Below are 16,736 nucleotides of genomic sequence, written 5' to 3'. Positions count from 1 at the left end.
AACAGTAACTGTACATTAGTCTGATCATTGTTTGCACATATTATATACACCACCCTATCCCTGCGTGCAAGGAAACCCGGCAAGGCAATGAAAATACATAGCCTTTGAAGGCATTTCTGATCAGTATAATATTTTTAAAAAGATTATCATTTTATTGAATCAATTATTTCTTTATTGTTAATGTGAAAGCATAATTACAGAAGCAGAGACAGAAAGAAAGCAACATCTTCGCTCTGCTGGTTCACTCCCCAAACGACCACAATAGCCAAGGCTCAGCCAGCTGAACCCAGAGCCTGGAGCTTCGTCTGGATTTCCAACATTGGTACAGGGACCCAAACACTAGGGCCACCTTTTGTTGCTTTCCCAGCTTCATTATCAGAGAAGCGGATGATAAGTGGAGCAGCCAGAAATTGAATTGGCACTCACATGGGATGCAGGTATTGCTATACCACAAAACCAGACCCTGTTCTATCTTTAACAGAAGTTTGATTCATGAGTTGATAATGCATCTTTGATAAACTGATGCAGAATATGGTATCTGTTATGCAAGCTTGATATTGAATTAAGCACACTCTCTTACCTATGTATGGGTCTCAAAGAGCTAAAGCCATTTGGTTCCTTTATTTAAAAAAAAAAAAAGTGACCTCTAATCATTGTTGATGCAATATTACTGCTTAACATGAAGTGTGTTTCCAATTTTCTCTTTTATCTGTGGAGTGTATGCTTGGTTGACCAAGAATCAGCAAAACCTCTCATTAGGGCATTGCGGTTCATTAGGGTTTAAAGAGGCATCACTAAAATTTGAATTGACCATGCTGTGATTATCCGGTCTTTCGAAGTGGTAATAGGCCAACATTACATTATATGCTTTAAGTCTGCCATGGTTTTCAGAGCTTAAAAAAAGGAATGTTTAAAATGGGGACTGGCGCTGTGTCCTGATAGTAAAAATGCTACCTGTGGTGCCGGTATCCCGTATGAACACTGGTTAGAGTCCAGGCTGATCCATTTCTAATATGACTGCCTGCTAATTGCTCTGAGAAAGCAGCAGAACATGGCCAAGTACTTGGGTCTCTGCACTCATGTGGGACACCAGGTCGAAGTTCCTAGCTCCTGGCTTCAGATCGCCCAGGCTCTGGTTTCTGTTGACATTTAGGGAATGAACCCAGCAAGTGAAAGATTCATTTTCTCTCTCTCTAAATCTGCAATTTGATAAATACATAAATATTTAAAGAAAACAGTTAAATTTTATGTTACATAAAACATTGGCAAGCTTTTCTGAGTTGTACTCTTTGTTTATGAACACAATAACTTTAAAAAATTAGATTCTTAGGAAAAAACATTAGAATGTTAACTTGCAATATGATACCAAGTTTTTTTTTCACTCACTACAAAGATATGTTAGTGTAAAATGTATTTATATTTCATTTTCACAAACTGGGAGAAATATCTGAATGTGCCCATAGCATTAGAAAAATCAATAAGTAATCTAGATATTGATTTACCGAATGCTCAGCATGCAGATGGAGAGAAATCATATACAAAATGCAGCAATCTGGTTAAAAGTGAAGTAAGGATGAAATTACTAATAGGCAAGGAATTACTAGGGCATGCATATGATTTTAGATCCGTAGGTGTTACGTTTGGCAGACAGTTCTTGTGAGCGCATTGGCTGCGTACAGTGAGTTCAGCCCAGCCGTGTGCTGTTTGCCTTTGGGTTCACCCACAATGTACTCCTTCCGTGTTCATGCCACCATGATACCAGACTAGCAGATCCACCAGATCTCAAGCTGTGACCCTCCAAACCTGGGCAGAACATAAACTACTTTCATTCCTATGAAGCTCCTCTCAGGTGTCTTCATTGTAGTAATTAAAAAGCTGATAATGATCCCTTCACTACTACCTCCAAGAGAAACCCTGAGGAAAGACTCACATTTGCTCTCAAGGCATTTTGGAGTCAAACTTATACCATTCCGGGCCCAGCAACATGGCCTAGTGGCTAAAGTCCTCACCTTGACCTCCCCGGGATCCCATATGGGCGTCGGTTCTAATCCTGGCAGCTCCACTTCCCATCCAGCTCCCTGCTTGTGGCCTGGGAAAGCAGTCGAGGACGGCCTAATGCTTTGGGACCCTGCACCCGCGTGGGAGACCTGGAAGAGGTTCCTGGTTCCCGGCTTCAGATCGGCGCAACACTGACCCGTTGCGGCTCACTTGGGGAGTGAATCATCGGAGGGAAGATCTTCCTCTCTTTGGTGACTCTCCTCCTCTCTGTATATCTGACTTTGTAATAAAAATAAATAAATCTTAAAAAAAAAAATAACAAGCTGTTCCAACAGCAATCTAGAGAGGACTCAATACAGTCAGAAATCATCTCCTAGAGGTTGTAAATACATATACTTTCATCATTATAATGGTTAGCTTATTCCTATGTGCGCATCAGCCAGTCATGATGCCTTTTTTGGTTGGGGTTCCCAGTAGACAAAAGCCTCGGCAAGGCCTCAGGTACAAGTGGTTTACTTAGCCCATGACTGGGGAGGTGATAGTGAAGGAACAAAAGGAAAGCTAGGGAGCAGATTAAAAAAAAAAAAATGTGTTGGTGAACAGATGACCACTGTGGGCCACCCTCGGCTCAGCCCTACTGGAAATCCACTGAAGAGTCACATGGAAAATTCAGCTTGAACTGTGTCCCTCTGTGCAGCATAGCACACTAGAACTTTCTGTGTTGATGTTCTATATCTAAACCGTCCCTTAGGACAGCTACGTGTAGCTACTGGCACTTGAAATACGGTTAAAGTAACCGAGGAATTTAATTTTTTATTTTACTTAAATGTCAACAGCCATGTATGGTTAGCGACTTCTGGAACGGACAGCACATTGTAAAGGGATTTAATATCTCTGGTGGGTGAGGGTCAGAGCAGAGGAGGGAGTTAACCTCTTGCTGCTTCCAAGTGACCTTAAGGAAACTGAGATAGATGCTGACACGTGGGAGAAATCCTGAGGAAGGAACACTGAAAAAAAGACATGTTCAGATGGGACACTGCCTTGCAGTGAAGAAATTATCTCCGGTGGCCACAGAGAAAAATATGTATAGATTGGAGAAACACACCTGAGGTACAAAGTGCCTGTTTTGGTGCCTTTCAAAGATTTGAATATGTGGCAGTTGGGTACATTCAAATCTGCTTTTACAATTTTGAAGCATCAAAGCTCATTTTGTAAGAAATTTAATTTTAATCAAAATCCTGAAATTCTAAGGTAATTTAATTCTTTGGAACTTTTTCATGTATCTTTTTTTTTTAATGACTTGCTTTTCCTTTTAAAGTTTTAACCATTTTGACTTTAAGTCAGGCACTAGAACAAAACTGTTGTCTCATTTAAGGTAGTGTTTTTGCTGTGTTCTCAATTATTACATTTTGAAATGCAAATAGAGAATCTGCTTTCCCTTTTTGTTTTCATAGGATATTCGAATTAGTACAAACAACAGTATAGTCCTTTTCCAGTTTTTTGTTGCAATGAATGCCATGGCTTTATAGATTGCATAAGTTAAATAAAAATAGCATAATCAAAAATTATGGCGAATCTAGTGATTGAAGTTGTGAAAGATGATTAGCGTTTATTTTTTGTAAAATTTAACTTCAAACATTATGTGAATATTTTAATTTTTTTGAGGAAATGCTGGTTAATCGTTAATGAAATATGCCGGGCTCTTAAAATGCAGGTTTTTGTGCCACAAATGAAACAAATAACATAATATTACTCTGTAGATCTAAAGACCAACACTTACTCTTACTTTTTGCATTTCTCTGAAAGTAATGTTTAAAGGTTAAGTATAAAGGCCAAAATTTGCATTTAAATGGAGATATTTTAAGAAGAAATGAGAATTTGTAACTTTTACACTTGCTGCTGGTGTGTGTGTGTGGTTTAATAACAGAATATACTAGAAGTAGCAGCTAATTTATAGAAAATATTTAGCTTGGTGAACTTTTCAGGATAAGATTTTCCTACTCTTTAGGGGGGTGTAATTGGGCTCTGTGATGAATTCAAGTATGGAAAATGGTGTTTGGTAGCTACCATGATGTACAATGTTTCAAACCAGTTTAGGACAAGGGTTCTCCTCACCTTACACTCTGTGGAAGTGATAAGTTTAATGAGAGGGGACCAGCTGAATGTGTGCTGTTGTCATGGGATTTTGCATTCCTTTGCCTAATATATTCACTGCTTCCATTTTAGTATTGAAGGAAATACTGTGAAATGTGTTAGGTAGGTTTTTTTTATGTATATTTGCAAAATACAGTGGATGTTATAATATATCTACCCATTAGGAACCTGAATCACTTATTAAAGTAATTTTATCCTGCCACGCCTTCCAAATTCTGTTAACTGTTGCCAGCGATCGGTGGAATTAGGATAATAGATATTACTTAGGGAGACACTGGTTCAAAACGTGTTTTAAATGACACTTTCCTGTGTACTGATTGACTGCTGGTGAGTCTATGTGACACTGCACATTTCTGTGTGTGAGTGAATAGCAGAGGCTGATTCACCAAAACTGATTCCCCCCTCTGTATGATACGCAGCAGCTAAATGCCATTGTATACATGTGAACTCCTTCCTAACACCAATTTTATCTCAGTTATGTCAGTTCTTTGGCGCTGCTTGTTCTCTCACAGTCACTTTTTATTTATTTCTTCACCTCAGACACATTGGAGAGAAAGGCAGCCTTGGGACCTCCTGGGCATTCACCTGGAGAGGCTTAGGCAGCACAGCGCCTGGTGAGGTGCACCATGAAGACAGGTTTTTAAAGCCTGAGTTCTGCTCATAAATGAAAGAATACGTCAAATTTGAATCAGCGCCCTGTTTGTTCTGAGTCCAAGATGATACAGACAGCATTCAGGGCATTTTGGAAGCCATTCTCTATGCTAAGCCATTGGGAAATTGATATTATATAATAATAATAATAATAATAATAATTGATATGCTCCTATGAAGCAAAATGTGTACATGCAGGCTCTGAAAGTCTTAAACAAGTGTGAGGACATATACATAGGAAATAACACAGGATCATATGGGGTGCCCCTAGAAGTGACTCAGATCGCCCAACTTCTCGATTGGTGTCTGAGGTTGACATATTGCTGAGTCAGTGGTTACCTGTTTTCATACTGGACCGCAGTAGTCTCTGACCACTGCTCGGAGTGGGAGCATTATGCTTTTCCCAGAGACCAAACCTAAGGAGTCATTTGTCATTCTAATTCCATTTTCATCTGTATTACAGATGTCTAAATGCAACCCAAACACTATGCTAGGCCCTACTGTTTGTTATTAGTTTGGTTTGGGCTAAGTAGTGATTTTTTTAGTTAACCTCTTCTAATATATTTCTTGCCCAAGAATAAAAGCTGGGTTGTTAGAGACATAGTGGAAATTGTCTATATATCAAATAAAGTCAGCAATGAAAGATTTTAGCTAAGTGCTTTTTTATTCTTATTTTTGCTAAGTGGATTTAAAACCTCAGATGGATTATTTTATAGCAAAATTTCCCAAGGAGCAAATTGTTCTTAGGTATTAGACAAAGAAGAACAAAAGCCACGAGCTAACACACACACACACACACACACACACACACACACACACACACACTGAGGGATCCCTAAACAAAAATATTGGCAAATAATGGATCATAAGAAGTTAAACAGGTTATTTTGCTTTTACGGAATACACATCAGATCTTTCACTTTGGAAATATGTACTATAATATCCAAGAGGGACTAATATATGCAGAGTTTCCAAAAGTCATTTGATCTGGAGATGTGTTATCTTGAGGTATCTTAAGTGAATAGTGTCCTATTCGGACACAGTTGTTAACTACCGATACTGCAGTATTTTACAATCTAAGAGAAAGTAGCATATAATGTTGCTGGATTCGTTCTTGTCATTTGTGTTTCAAAAAAGACAAAGGCAAAAAGTATTTATATAGGAGGCTAAAGAGAATAAGGGTAAATGGTGGGAGGCTGGGCCTGTGAGTAGGATAGGATATGTGTGCAGTATAATGAAAACTATCAGCGGAACAAGATTTTCTGAACTAAACTAGGACAGACTCTGAAGACATCGTTGAATATATGAAATTGAAAGTGCAATCCATACATTGCCCCAACTATTTGAATCAATTCTACGTGAAGAAAGTGATGATGTAAATTCTTTTCTTTGGCTGCATCTTGAGGATTCATTTGTGCGTGAGATTCACAGAAGCTTCTTAATAGGAAATCAAGCTTTCAGGAATAGGTCCTAACTTTGGCAATGACAGACAGTGAAAGAGAATACCCTGCTGAATTCATCATTTTGGCAGAAACACAAAAAGAATTTTAAAAGATTTTGCTGCTCCAAAACCTGCCAGATATAGTTAAATGATAAAAATATTGGATGATTCCAATATTTGGTGAAACATGAACAACGATAGTTGGGAAAGAAATGTGTGTGTGTGTGTGTGTGTGTGTGTGTGTGTGTGTGTGTGTGTGTGTTGGGAGGAAGGCAGCATTGAGGTGTAGCAAGAAAAGCTGCTGCCTGCAATGAATGCGAGCATCACATATGGGCCAGTGTTGATGTTCTGACTGCTCTGCTTCACATCCTGCTCCTCACTAGTGGCCTGGAAATGCAACAGAAATTGGCCCAAGTGGACCCTGCTTCCTATGTGTGAGACCTGAAAGAAGCCCCTGGCTTCAGCCTGGCCCATCCCTGGCCTTGGTGGCTATTTGGGGAATAAACCGGAGTTTGAGGAGTCTTGGACTTTCTCTTACTCTCTGTCTCTCTCTCTCTCTCTCTCTCTCTCTCACCCTTTTCTGTTAAAGGAGAGAATAAAGGTTTTCTTTTTTTTTTAAGAGAACTGTTGATTAGCTAATCATATTTGGATATAATAACTTGAGAAACAAACATAATTCAACATTTTTGTGTTCTGTTTAATTAAATTGGAGTATGAATGGATATGTAACAAAGCTCTGATAATATATTCCCTCCCAATGGTTGTGTTTCTTTATACATTTCTGAATTCTCCTACCTTCATAATTGCCAAGATCACATGTCTGAGATGATACTAAAAGGTCTTTTTTGAGATAAGTGATCATGAATAATGGAACTGACCAGACAACTCAACCAAAGAGATCATCTTGCTCAATCTGTCCCTAGGAACTGTCAGAACCATGTTTTGAAGTGACAGAGTCTCATATTTTACATAAAGAAACAAGATATCAGCGGCTTTACCTATATTATGCCCCTCTGGGAAACTTGGTTTGGTTAGTGTTTTGCATAGATGAAAATACCATTTCTCTCTGGACAAGAGCTGGGCTGCACAGAAGATGTTACTGTTTTTCAGTTCATGTGCTGGTTTTAGTCCATGATGCGCTCCATAATGCACACAGTCAAAGTAGAATATCCCTGAAGGAAAACATCAGATTGTACAATACAGGGGGAAAAAAGAAAAGGAAACACTGAACAAGTGCTAAGTCCACATTTTGGAGATAAATTGGTTAATGAAGATTAAGAAAAGGGACAACAGTTCAAAGCTGGCTTTTTGTAAATGTGTGCATTAATATAATCCTGTACCATCTCTTTTGTCAGGAATCTTTAAATGCAGTGCCTGGAGAGATACTGCAAATCAGTTACTACAAAATTAGTATATGCTAAAAACTCATAATTAATTGTACCAAATTATTTTACAAGACCAGGCAGTGGTTCTACATTTTATGTTATATTAAATACTGAGGAAACGCCATTTGTGAAATCCAATAAGGCAGAACGTTGTTATGTTCATATTGCAATAATCTGAGCGTATTAAAGGTGCCTTGTGGAATATCTTGCATTACTTGACTAATTCTTGTCCTCATTATTGATGTTCTGAGGCAACTGTAATACCTACAAATAAACATCTATTAAAAATAACTTCATAAACCTTTCCTAATCATCACAGACAAGATATTGTTTGCTGTGTTAATGCAAATTAAATAGTATGAATTTGCTTTTATCTCCTTTTAAAATAAACACACACATGCACACGTTGTAAGACACAGATTAGTGAACGGCAGAACTGTCACCCTTTATAAAGCTGTTTCAAATCTGTAGAGTGCTCGAACATGATATACTGAAGTGTGTTCACCATCCCCTGTGAGCATTAAGTGGTTTGGAAGATAAAAGAGAAAAAAATCAGAAGTGAGAAGTCTTCTATTACAAACCCAGTCATATCATATAAAGAGAGGGCGTGAATTAAATCCCCACTACCACACTCCTCCCCACTCCCTGCTAGGAACTTTTAACTGTCCTCAGTGACGTACAGCTAAACAGGAGACACGGAATCCCATTTTTCACAGGGATTTGAAATGTCTTTGTGGTCATGGTCTGGCAGTAATAGAAGCCATATGCTGTGGTCAGGAGGAAAGCTATCTTGAAACAGAAGAACCCATCTCTTGGCCTAATGACCTTGGGAAAGTTTTGTTATTTCAGCACATTTATCCTTGAAGCAGTGCTGGGGATGTTTGGATTATTTTTCCCTCTGTTTGACTCTAAGTCATGAGAAAAAGGACTGCATGTTACCCCTAAAAAGATAGTATTCCTGATAAGAAAATAGCATGTCACTAGCAATAAAATTCTCTTTCCTAGGCACCTGTTAAGTGATTTGTTGTAGATTGATTTGCGTTTCCCCTTGTGATTCTGAAGTCCTTTTGGTTGCCTACTACTTTAAAACACCAGTGTGATGGAATGATAGATCTTATGAAAGAATGTGATTTAAGTTGAGTGCTTTGTGAGCAATGGAAAACCAGCTTTGGTCTTAAATTACATCGCCTTCGGAATGCCAGCATGTAAGACAAAGAAACATAATCTTTGTACTGATTGTTGGCCCATCTCCAGTTGACACACACTTGAAGGTTATAGGGATTGAATCACTTGAGGTTTCTCATTTCCCATAAAATAATGTTTATCATGGCCTGCTGGGACTTAAAATCGGGGTCCCTAAGTACTTTTTCCTCCAATTTCTAGCAAAGATCTGCGAACATGTCTCCCAAATTAACACTGACTCAGAGACATTGACTATTTAAAATGCTGCTGGTGGACACACATCAGCTTGCCAATATTTTAGTAGAACTCATATTTATAGGACAACTGATTCTCTTATATTAAGAAATACAGTTTTTTTCTATTGCTAAAATATGATTAAATGAATAAACAGGTGTTAGATAAAATTTAGGTTTTATCAGAATCCCTATCTTAGTGATGAATCTATAAAATATCACATATACTTTGTTTCCAGTTTTCTCAGATTCAAAAGGATAGTAAAAATATTTCTTCCCTCCCTTTTCTTCTCAGGTGTATCTGTTACTCACTCGTGAACCTGCTTGTATTGGTCTTAAGGTTTGATAGAAATAGGACAATGGCTAGTGCTGTAGTACAGTGTGTAAAGCTGCCACCTGCATACCAACATATTATATGGGCACAGGTTCCAGTCCTGGCTGCCATACTTCTGATTCAGTTCCCTCTAATGTGCCTTGGAAAGCAGTGCAAGTGACTCAAGTGCTTGGGCCTCTGTACATATCCAGGAGACACAGAAGAAGCCTCTGGCTTCTAGCTTTGTACTGGCCCAGCTCAAGATGAAGCACCCATTTGGGGAGTGAACTAGCAGAAAGAAGAATCTGTCTCTCTCTTTCTTTCTCTCAGTCTCTCTCTCTGTGCATGTGTGTGTGTCTCTGTCCGCTGATTTTCAGATGAACAAATAAATTTTTAAAAGAAATACACAAAGTATCTCTTGAAATGTTTAATTTCTTACCTGTTTCTTTAAAGAAATAACCAGATCATTATTTTCTCATTTTCTTTTCCTGTAACATTTGTCTCTATGTATTCATTTTTGTCTAGGTAGACTTCAGAGGGCTGTCATAATTTCCCTTATCAACCAGGAATATATATATATTTTTAAAAAGGAAGAAAAAAGAAGCAGCAGCTTGAGATCTTGAGTTAAACTGCCCTCAAAATATTGATGTTCTATCACCAGAAAGGTTGACAAGTTTTTTTAAGGGAAGGGCATTTGGGGAGCTCAAGAAACCTTTTTCACCTAATTCTCCATTTTGCTGTTATCCGAAAGCTCATCACAGGGCCCTCCTATAATATTGTATCATGATTCTGATAGTTTTCAGGATGAAGAATGGAAAATGGCTTAAAGAGTGCTAGTTTAGTGCGACGACACTACACTTTGAAATAAGCTGAAGTGATTTGTCTTCACCAGATGTCCTATAATCATGTTTCACTTCTGTTGCTACATGAAAGGAGGCCTTGTGCTTCTTCTGCTACATGAAATAAAGTCAATGTGTTTGTAAACTTTAGGTCAAAACAAAGAGTGGCTCTAAAGATTTTCCAAAATATAGGTAAATATTATTGTAATGTCTAATTAAGTCTACAAATCTCAGTATTTTTCTTTAAATGATATTAAAAGTATCTCCACTAAAATACCTGGATCTTGAATCAACTGGAGAGACAGGTTATAGTTAAATGACTGATATTCTATAGGATAACTTTATTATGCAGATATGATAATGAGACAATGAAATTAAAGTCATTCCTTTGAGAGTTCCTATGACAGCCAGAGGTTTTGATGAAGAATTATCTCATTAATGTAGATTGAATGAATTAACTAGTGGCTTTGCGATTTGTTCTAGTATGAAATCACCACTAATGGGAGGAATATTGGGAAACCCATCTTTGCTGTAAGGAAATCAAAGAAAAAATGCTTTTTAAAAAATATTTTGGCTAGCTCACAACCTGAAATACCACAGACCATCTGAAATTACTTTTGGAGCAAATGTTTTCAAAAGAAAGAGGCATAGGATGTAAGGGAGGAAGCAGAAACACCATCCTTGCCACCCACAACGTGTTGGAATGACACGATAATATACCTTCCCTTGGTAATCAGATAGAATTGTCTTGATGTTGAGTTGAGTTTCACTTCTAATGCCCTTAATCAAGGCAGTTACTGCAACACAATGCTATACATGAAAATTAACATGACATGATTATAAGTAAACTTTGCTTTTGTCTTATTACCTACCATTTACAGGGCAGCCAAGCACGGCGAAACAAAGTGCATCTTCTAAGTAGTAACACAGGATTCTGTTACCTTGCTATCACTTACATCAAGATTAATTTTAAGACTTTTGGGTGGGAGAGTGGACAGAATGTAATTTTGTAGAAAAGAAACCAGGGAAATTCCCCCTCCTAGATATACTTAAGGCATTACAATTATTTTTTAATCATATAACCTCACCATAGCATGAATCTGTAGACCTGGGTATTTCAAGACAGTATTCACATTTAGATGTATTTTCTTAAAATGAAAGAGTGTTTTTATTAAGCATCATTTATAGTGATATTTGCTCTGTTTACAGCAGGGGAAGTATAAAATCATGGGCAACTGCTAAATGATCGTCACTAAGGCAGGTGTAATGGCTTTAACCAGACACTGATGGGGGCTGCCATTGGATGCAGTGGGTATGCGGCTGTGTGGGTGCACTACTGGCATCCTAAGTAAGCATGAGTTTGAGTATTAACTGCTCCGCTTCCTACCCAGCTCCCTGCTAATATGCCCGAGAAGGCAGAGGAAAGGGGCGCCAGAGCTTGCGCCCCTGTAAGCCATTCTGATTTCCTACAGGTTCTGCATTCTTGGCTTTGTCTAGGACTAATCCTGAGCCTTGGAAACTTTTGGGAAGTAAAACAGATCTCTCTGTTGGTCTCTATAACTCTGCCTTCCAAGTACATAAGTCTTTAAACAATTAATAAAGAGACTCTTGTGGATAGATTTTTAGAATCAGAGCAGATAAATATCTGTGCAATTGAAGTAGAAGATGACACCCTATAATTTCTGAAACATTATTATTTTTGGGCTTGTCACATTGATTATTTTTATCTGTAGCATTCTGAAATTCAGAAAATCATTATCACTTGAAATGCCATCCATAACACACTGAAGGCTCTTAAACAAGGAGATTGTAGGGACAAAAAGATATGAAACCCTTCTTTTTGATCGTGAGGATCATGCTGACACTCCCAAATGAAGAGATAAATAATAGAAAAGAATAACTGATTGATTCTGTCAATTTATGTTAATGCAAGATTCTTCAGGAATGAGGACATATAGGCCCAGAAGAAAGTATCTATTTTTATGTTTAATTAGGAAAAGGAGAACCATGTAAAATGGTGATTAGACAGAAGGGTGTGACCCATAGTAATAGACTTGGGTTAGGGGGAACCTGGCAGGGCCTCTCCAGATTCTTCGTGGTGTCTTTGTGTAACACTGCTTCCTCTTAGCTCCAGGACAAGCACTTCCAGGATGGGGGTTTTATGTTTTATCATCTGATGAAAGAGGTCAGAAAATGTCTCTGCTACTAGTTCATTGGTGGAGCGTGTAGAGCACGCGCTGTTTAGATAGAGATCTCCCGAGGCTCTTCTAGGGCCCTTCCACTTAGAGGACTCCAGGACCCCGCCTTCCCAAGCACTGTGTTTTCTGACCCCAAACACCGTTTAGCTTTCGGTTGGAACAGGAGTCACCGTTAGGAGGTACATCAGCAGTTAGTTCCAGCTTCCATGCCCTATCCCCAGAGAGATGCACTCTTGTTTTCCATGAACTTTTTATGTCAGTGTAAACGCCTCGCTTCCTTTGAACCATCAATGAATTCCAAACTTTTATCGCCCCATAGTTGTCAGGGTGGCCTTTTCTGTAAATTTTATCTGCCAGTCTCATCTCCCCATTGTTTCTCCCCAACTTCAATGTCTTTGCTTTATATGTATAATTGATTTATATATATATATAGCTTTATATATATTTTTGCTTTGCTTTATGCATATATAGTTTAATCTGTATTATATGTAATGTATATTTTATATAGCTTAATATTTCTTTTTTAAAATATCATTTTATCTTCAACAACATTTCTTGTCTGAGCTCTAGGCATTATGATCGGGATAGGGAGAAAGAGTGTTTATCTTACTTAATGGCCATATCTGAAGGAATGATTACAAGTTCCATAGTAATTGACTTTTCTCAGCCTTCTTAATGAATAATTTTAAACGTACTTTTAATATATATGTATACATATATCTTCTGAATGTAGTAATACATGGACATAATTGATGAAAAATTATATACTTTGGATATGCTCAAAATGCATTTTACTTATAAGACACACATGCATACAGTATGTAGATCATTGATATAACTTTTCACATCCTTTTTACTTTTGTACTTGGTAGTCAGGAAGGGCAACCAAATTGGTACTGTTTGTAGTCCCAGAACCAAATTACACATGTCCCAGGAGTTTATGTTTTCTGATCATTTTCTCTCCACAAAGCAGCTGGTAAGGACCATCATTTCTTTCTTTCTAACACCCTCTTTGGCAACTGTCCCTCTCTTGGGTTTGTGTCAAATTGACGGCCAACTTTGTTTCTTATAATCAGCGTAGACTGGCTCCTGTTGGCCCATGTGTTCTAACTCCTTTGCCACTTTTATGAAGCCTTCCATGGCGCCTCCTTGTCTGGGCATGGTCTTTCCCATCCCGTTGTCTATCCTGACACCTTGCGTGTTCTGATGTCATCTCCAGCCTACCGAGACTTGTGCGTTAAGTGCAGTTGCTACTGTCCTCACCGGGATTGCCACTGTGATCAAGCTCTTGCGCCTCCATCAGTTCCCTTCACATTTCTGCTACTCGCTCTGTCACATGGGCATCGAAGTGCCCATTCTGAGAGTCTCTTGGTTTTCTACTACATAATTCACTCACAGTAATGATGAGCTGTTCCTGCATTAGAAGTTAAAAATGGCATTTCTGCCATGGTTTGAAGGTGTCAATGTTTTATACTCTCATCGTAACAAGACACTTTATTTTTCATAAAAATCCCAGCAGTCTGGGAGGCAAATGATGAATACAAGAAACCAGTTTTCTCTGATTGTCCTGGAAGTAGATACCGCTTCCTTTTCTCTCTTTCTTCTATAAAAGAGAGCACCTCATACTCGCAAGAAGAAAGGTATAACAGACATACTGTCCTTGTGATTCCTCTAAGTGAGGTCAAGCCAACACAGCCATCCGCAGAAGCAGTAGTGTATTCCTCTGGAATTTCTAAAGAAACGAGTAAGCCTTTACTAGGCACTCTTGAGAGTGACAGCTGCATTCAAGTTCTCTGTGGTCTAGCCCCGACAGCCTTAAATTTTTCTCCTCTTTCCAATAGTCCAGTGACATTGAACTAGTCTGTATTGTTAGAAACCCTAAACATAGCCTGCCTCTGTGCCTCATCCAGGGCCTAACATGCATTCTCAGGTATGACTCACCTGTTGAAATCCCATCTCTTATTGAATACTTAACTCAAATGGTGGTAATGGCCATTGAACCACCTCTGCTAGCCATTTCCACCAAAAGAAACCTCTTGTTGTCTTGTGTGAACATCGTGGCATTTATTTTGTAGAATTCTTGTTATAACCTCGTTAAATTTACCTTTATAACTATGTATAATTTAAAAATTGTTGAGTATTTATTTGTCTACCTTGAAAGAGTTACAGAGAGAAGGAGATACAGAGAGATCATCCATCTACTAGTTCATTCTGCAAATGGCTGCAAGGACCGGGGCTCAATCAGGATGTAATCAGGAACCAACAGTTTCATCCTGGTCTCCCACATGACAGGGGTCCGAGCACTCAGGAGAGCTTCTGCCACTTCCCCATGTACATTTAGCAGGGAGCCAGATTACAAATGGAGTATCCAGGACATGAACTGTTGCCCATTTGGGATTTAGCCATCCTCAGGTAGTGGCTTCACCTGTTGTGCCACAATGCCGGCCCCAGTTTATCATCAGAATACATAACTTGCAAGTTTGTAAGTTCTTTGAGGACAAGTTCTATGTCAGATTCATCTTTGTCTATTTCTAACAGCCTGTTATGATATTAAGATTTTGGAGACAGAACTGTATTTGTCCCAGGGATTATATGACTGAATAAAGTGTTTCACAGTGATGCGTTTTTTTCCCAATGCAATGTTTTTAACCTAAGATTGCCAAGAACTCCTCAGTCAGCAAGGAGACTAGTGCATGATTGTGACGCCGCTTTGAGGCATATGTTTATTCAACGTCCATCCTCTTACAAGCAGATATTTAATAGAAAGAAAGAAAGAAAGAAAGAAAGAAAGAAAGAAAGAAAGAAAGAAAGAAAGAAAGAATCTGTTGTTTGATTATATGCTTAGCCAAGATGTTTCTTTTGCAGTTCTAAGGAAAATCTCCAGCAAACCCAATTACTCTCCCAGCAATGCACTTCAAAGAGAGAAGAATGCATTTCTTGTACAGAATTCCTGGATATGTTTGATCATTAGTCAGGGCAAGTAGTTTGACTTGAGGCTATTTACTCAGCAGGAATAAAAAGTACAGCATTGCTTCACCAAGAAGAGTGCCCCATACCTTCCCCAAGCAGAATTTAATTTAGTCTGTCAGAGAAGGCACAGGGGTTTGGTATGGAAATGAGTCACGATCAGTACGATCTGGCTGACTTTTGAGCTATTAAAAATGCTCCTTTGCCCTAAACAGCATTTTTCAGGAATAATAATAACAGGGATCTTGGCACCAAGTAATTGACCAAGAACCTGCAAATTTCACAGCCATACTTATCACTGATACAGTTTTTGTTTTTCTAAGTCTCAGCCAAATATGCTTCAATAATTGTTTAAAATAAAATACATAGGAACTTTCCATGTCTTATATATTTCTCCCACCAGGAAATAGCCAACAAATTTTAATATATTCAGAGCTATAGTGATAGTATTGTAGATTTCTAGTTACAAATGTTAGACAGAGAAAACAAATTTTAGTTAAAAAATGGCCTTAAAAAGTCATTTTTTTGTTAAATTACATACATGGTTCATTACATGAATGAGTATTTTCATGGCGAGAAATGGGCACATCACTTTCTGGCACCTTGTGCTCGCTTCGGTAGCACATATACTTTCCGGCACCTTAAATCTTAATGAACTTTTATCTCAGTGTAAAATTTTCATTACCCTTTGGTAAATTTCTCAGCTAAAACAATTAACAATAAAAATTCTTGTTTCCCATGCTTGATTATGTCAGTTTATAGAAAAACAATCCCTTTAACTTATGGAAAACAAAAAAATGGATGTGTAACCGTGGATGCTTTAGGTCATATTTGTGACTGCTATTAAAGCATTAACTCTGATTACCTTTATTTAATTTTTTTAAAGATTTATTTATTTATTTTTATTACAAAGTCAGATATATAGAGAGGAGATTCAGAGAGGAAGATCTTCTGTCCGATGATTCACTCCCCAAGTGAGCGCAACGGCCGGTGCTGCGCAGATCTGATGCCAGGAGCCAGGAACCTCTTCCGGGTCTCCCACGCGGGTGCAGGGTACCAAGGCATTGGGCCGTCCTTGACTGCTTTCCCAGGTCACAAGCAGGGAGCTGGATGGGAAGTGGGGCCGCTGGGATTAGAACCGGCGCCCACTTGGGATCCCTGCATGTGCAAGGCGAGAACTTTAGCCGCTAGGCCACGCTGCCAGGCCCCTCTGAATGCCTTTAAACAAAAAGTGAAAACACCGGCGAATCCTTCGTGGTTACTGGTCACTTTAAAAAACAGTAACACTAATTTTTAAAAGTGAATTCTCATACTCTAATGGGATTGTAATGAGTTTTTCTTCAGTGAACTCTAATGAGTTTATAAATGTGCTGCC

The 16,736-nt window shown here is 38.4% G+C and overlaps 1 protein-coding gene across 1 annotated transcript in view; it reads left to right on the top strand.

Moving 5' to 3' along the window:
* MACROD2 (mono-ADP ribosylhydrolase 2) overlaps nucleotides 1-16,736 on the top strand; it is a 1,523,237-nt gene that overhangs the window by 614,812 nt on the left and 891,689 nt on the right. The window lies entirely within an intron of this gene.

Source organism: Ochotona princeps, chromosome 22 (genome assembly GCF_030435755.1).
Source record: "Ochotona princeps isolate mOchPri1 chromosome 22, mOchPri1.hap1, whole genome shotgun sequence".
Classification (NCBI taxonomy): Eukaryota; Metazoa; Chordata; class Mammalia; order Lagomorpha; family Ochotonidae; genus Ochotona; species Ochotona princeps.
The sequence above is the reverse complement of the archived record's forward strand: the minus strand, read 5'-3'. Positions and strand labels throughout refer to the sequence as shown.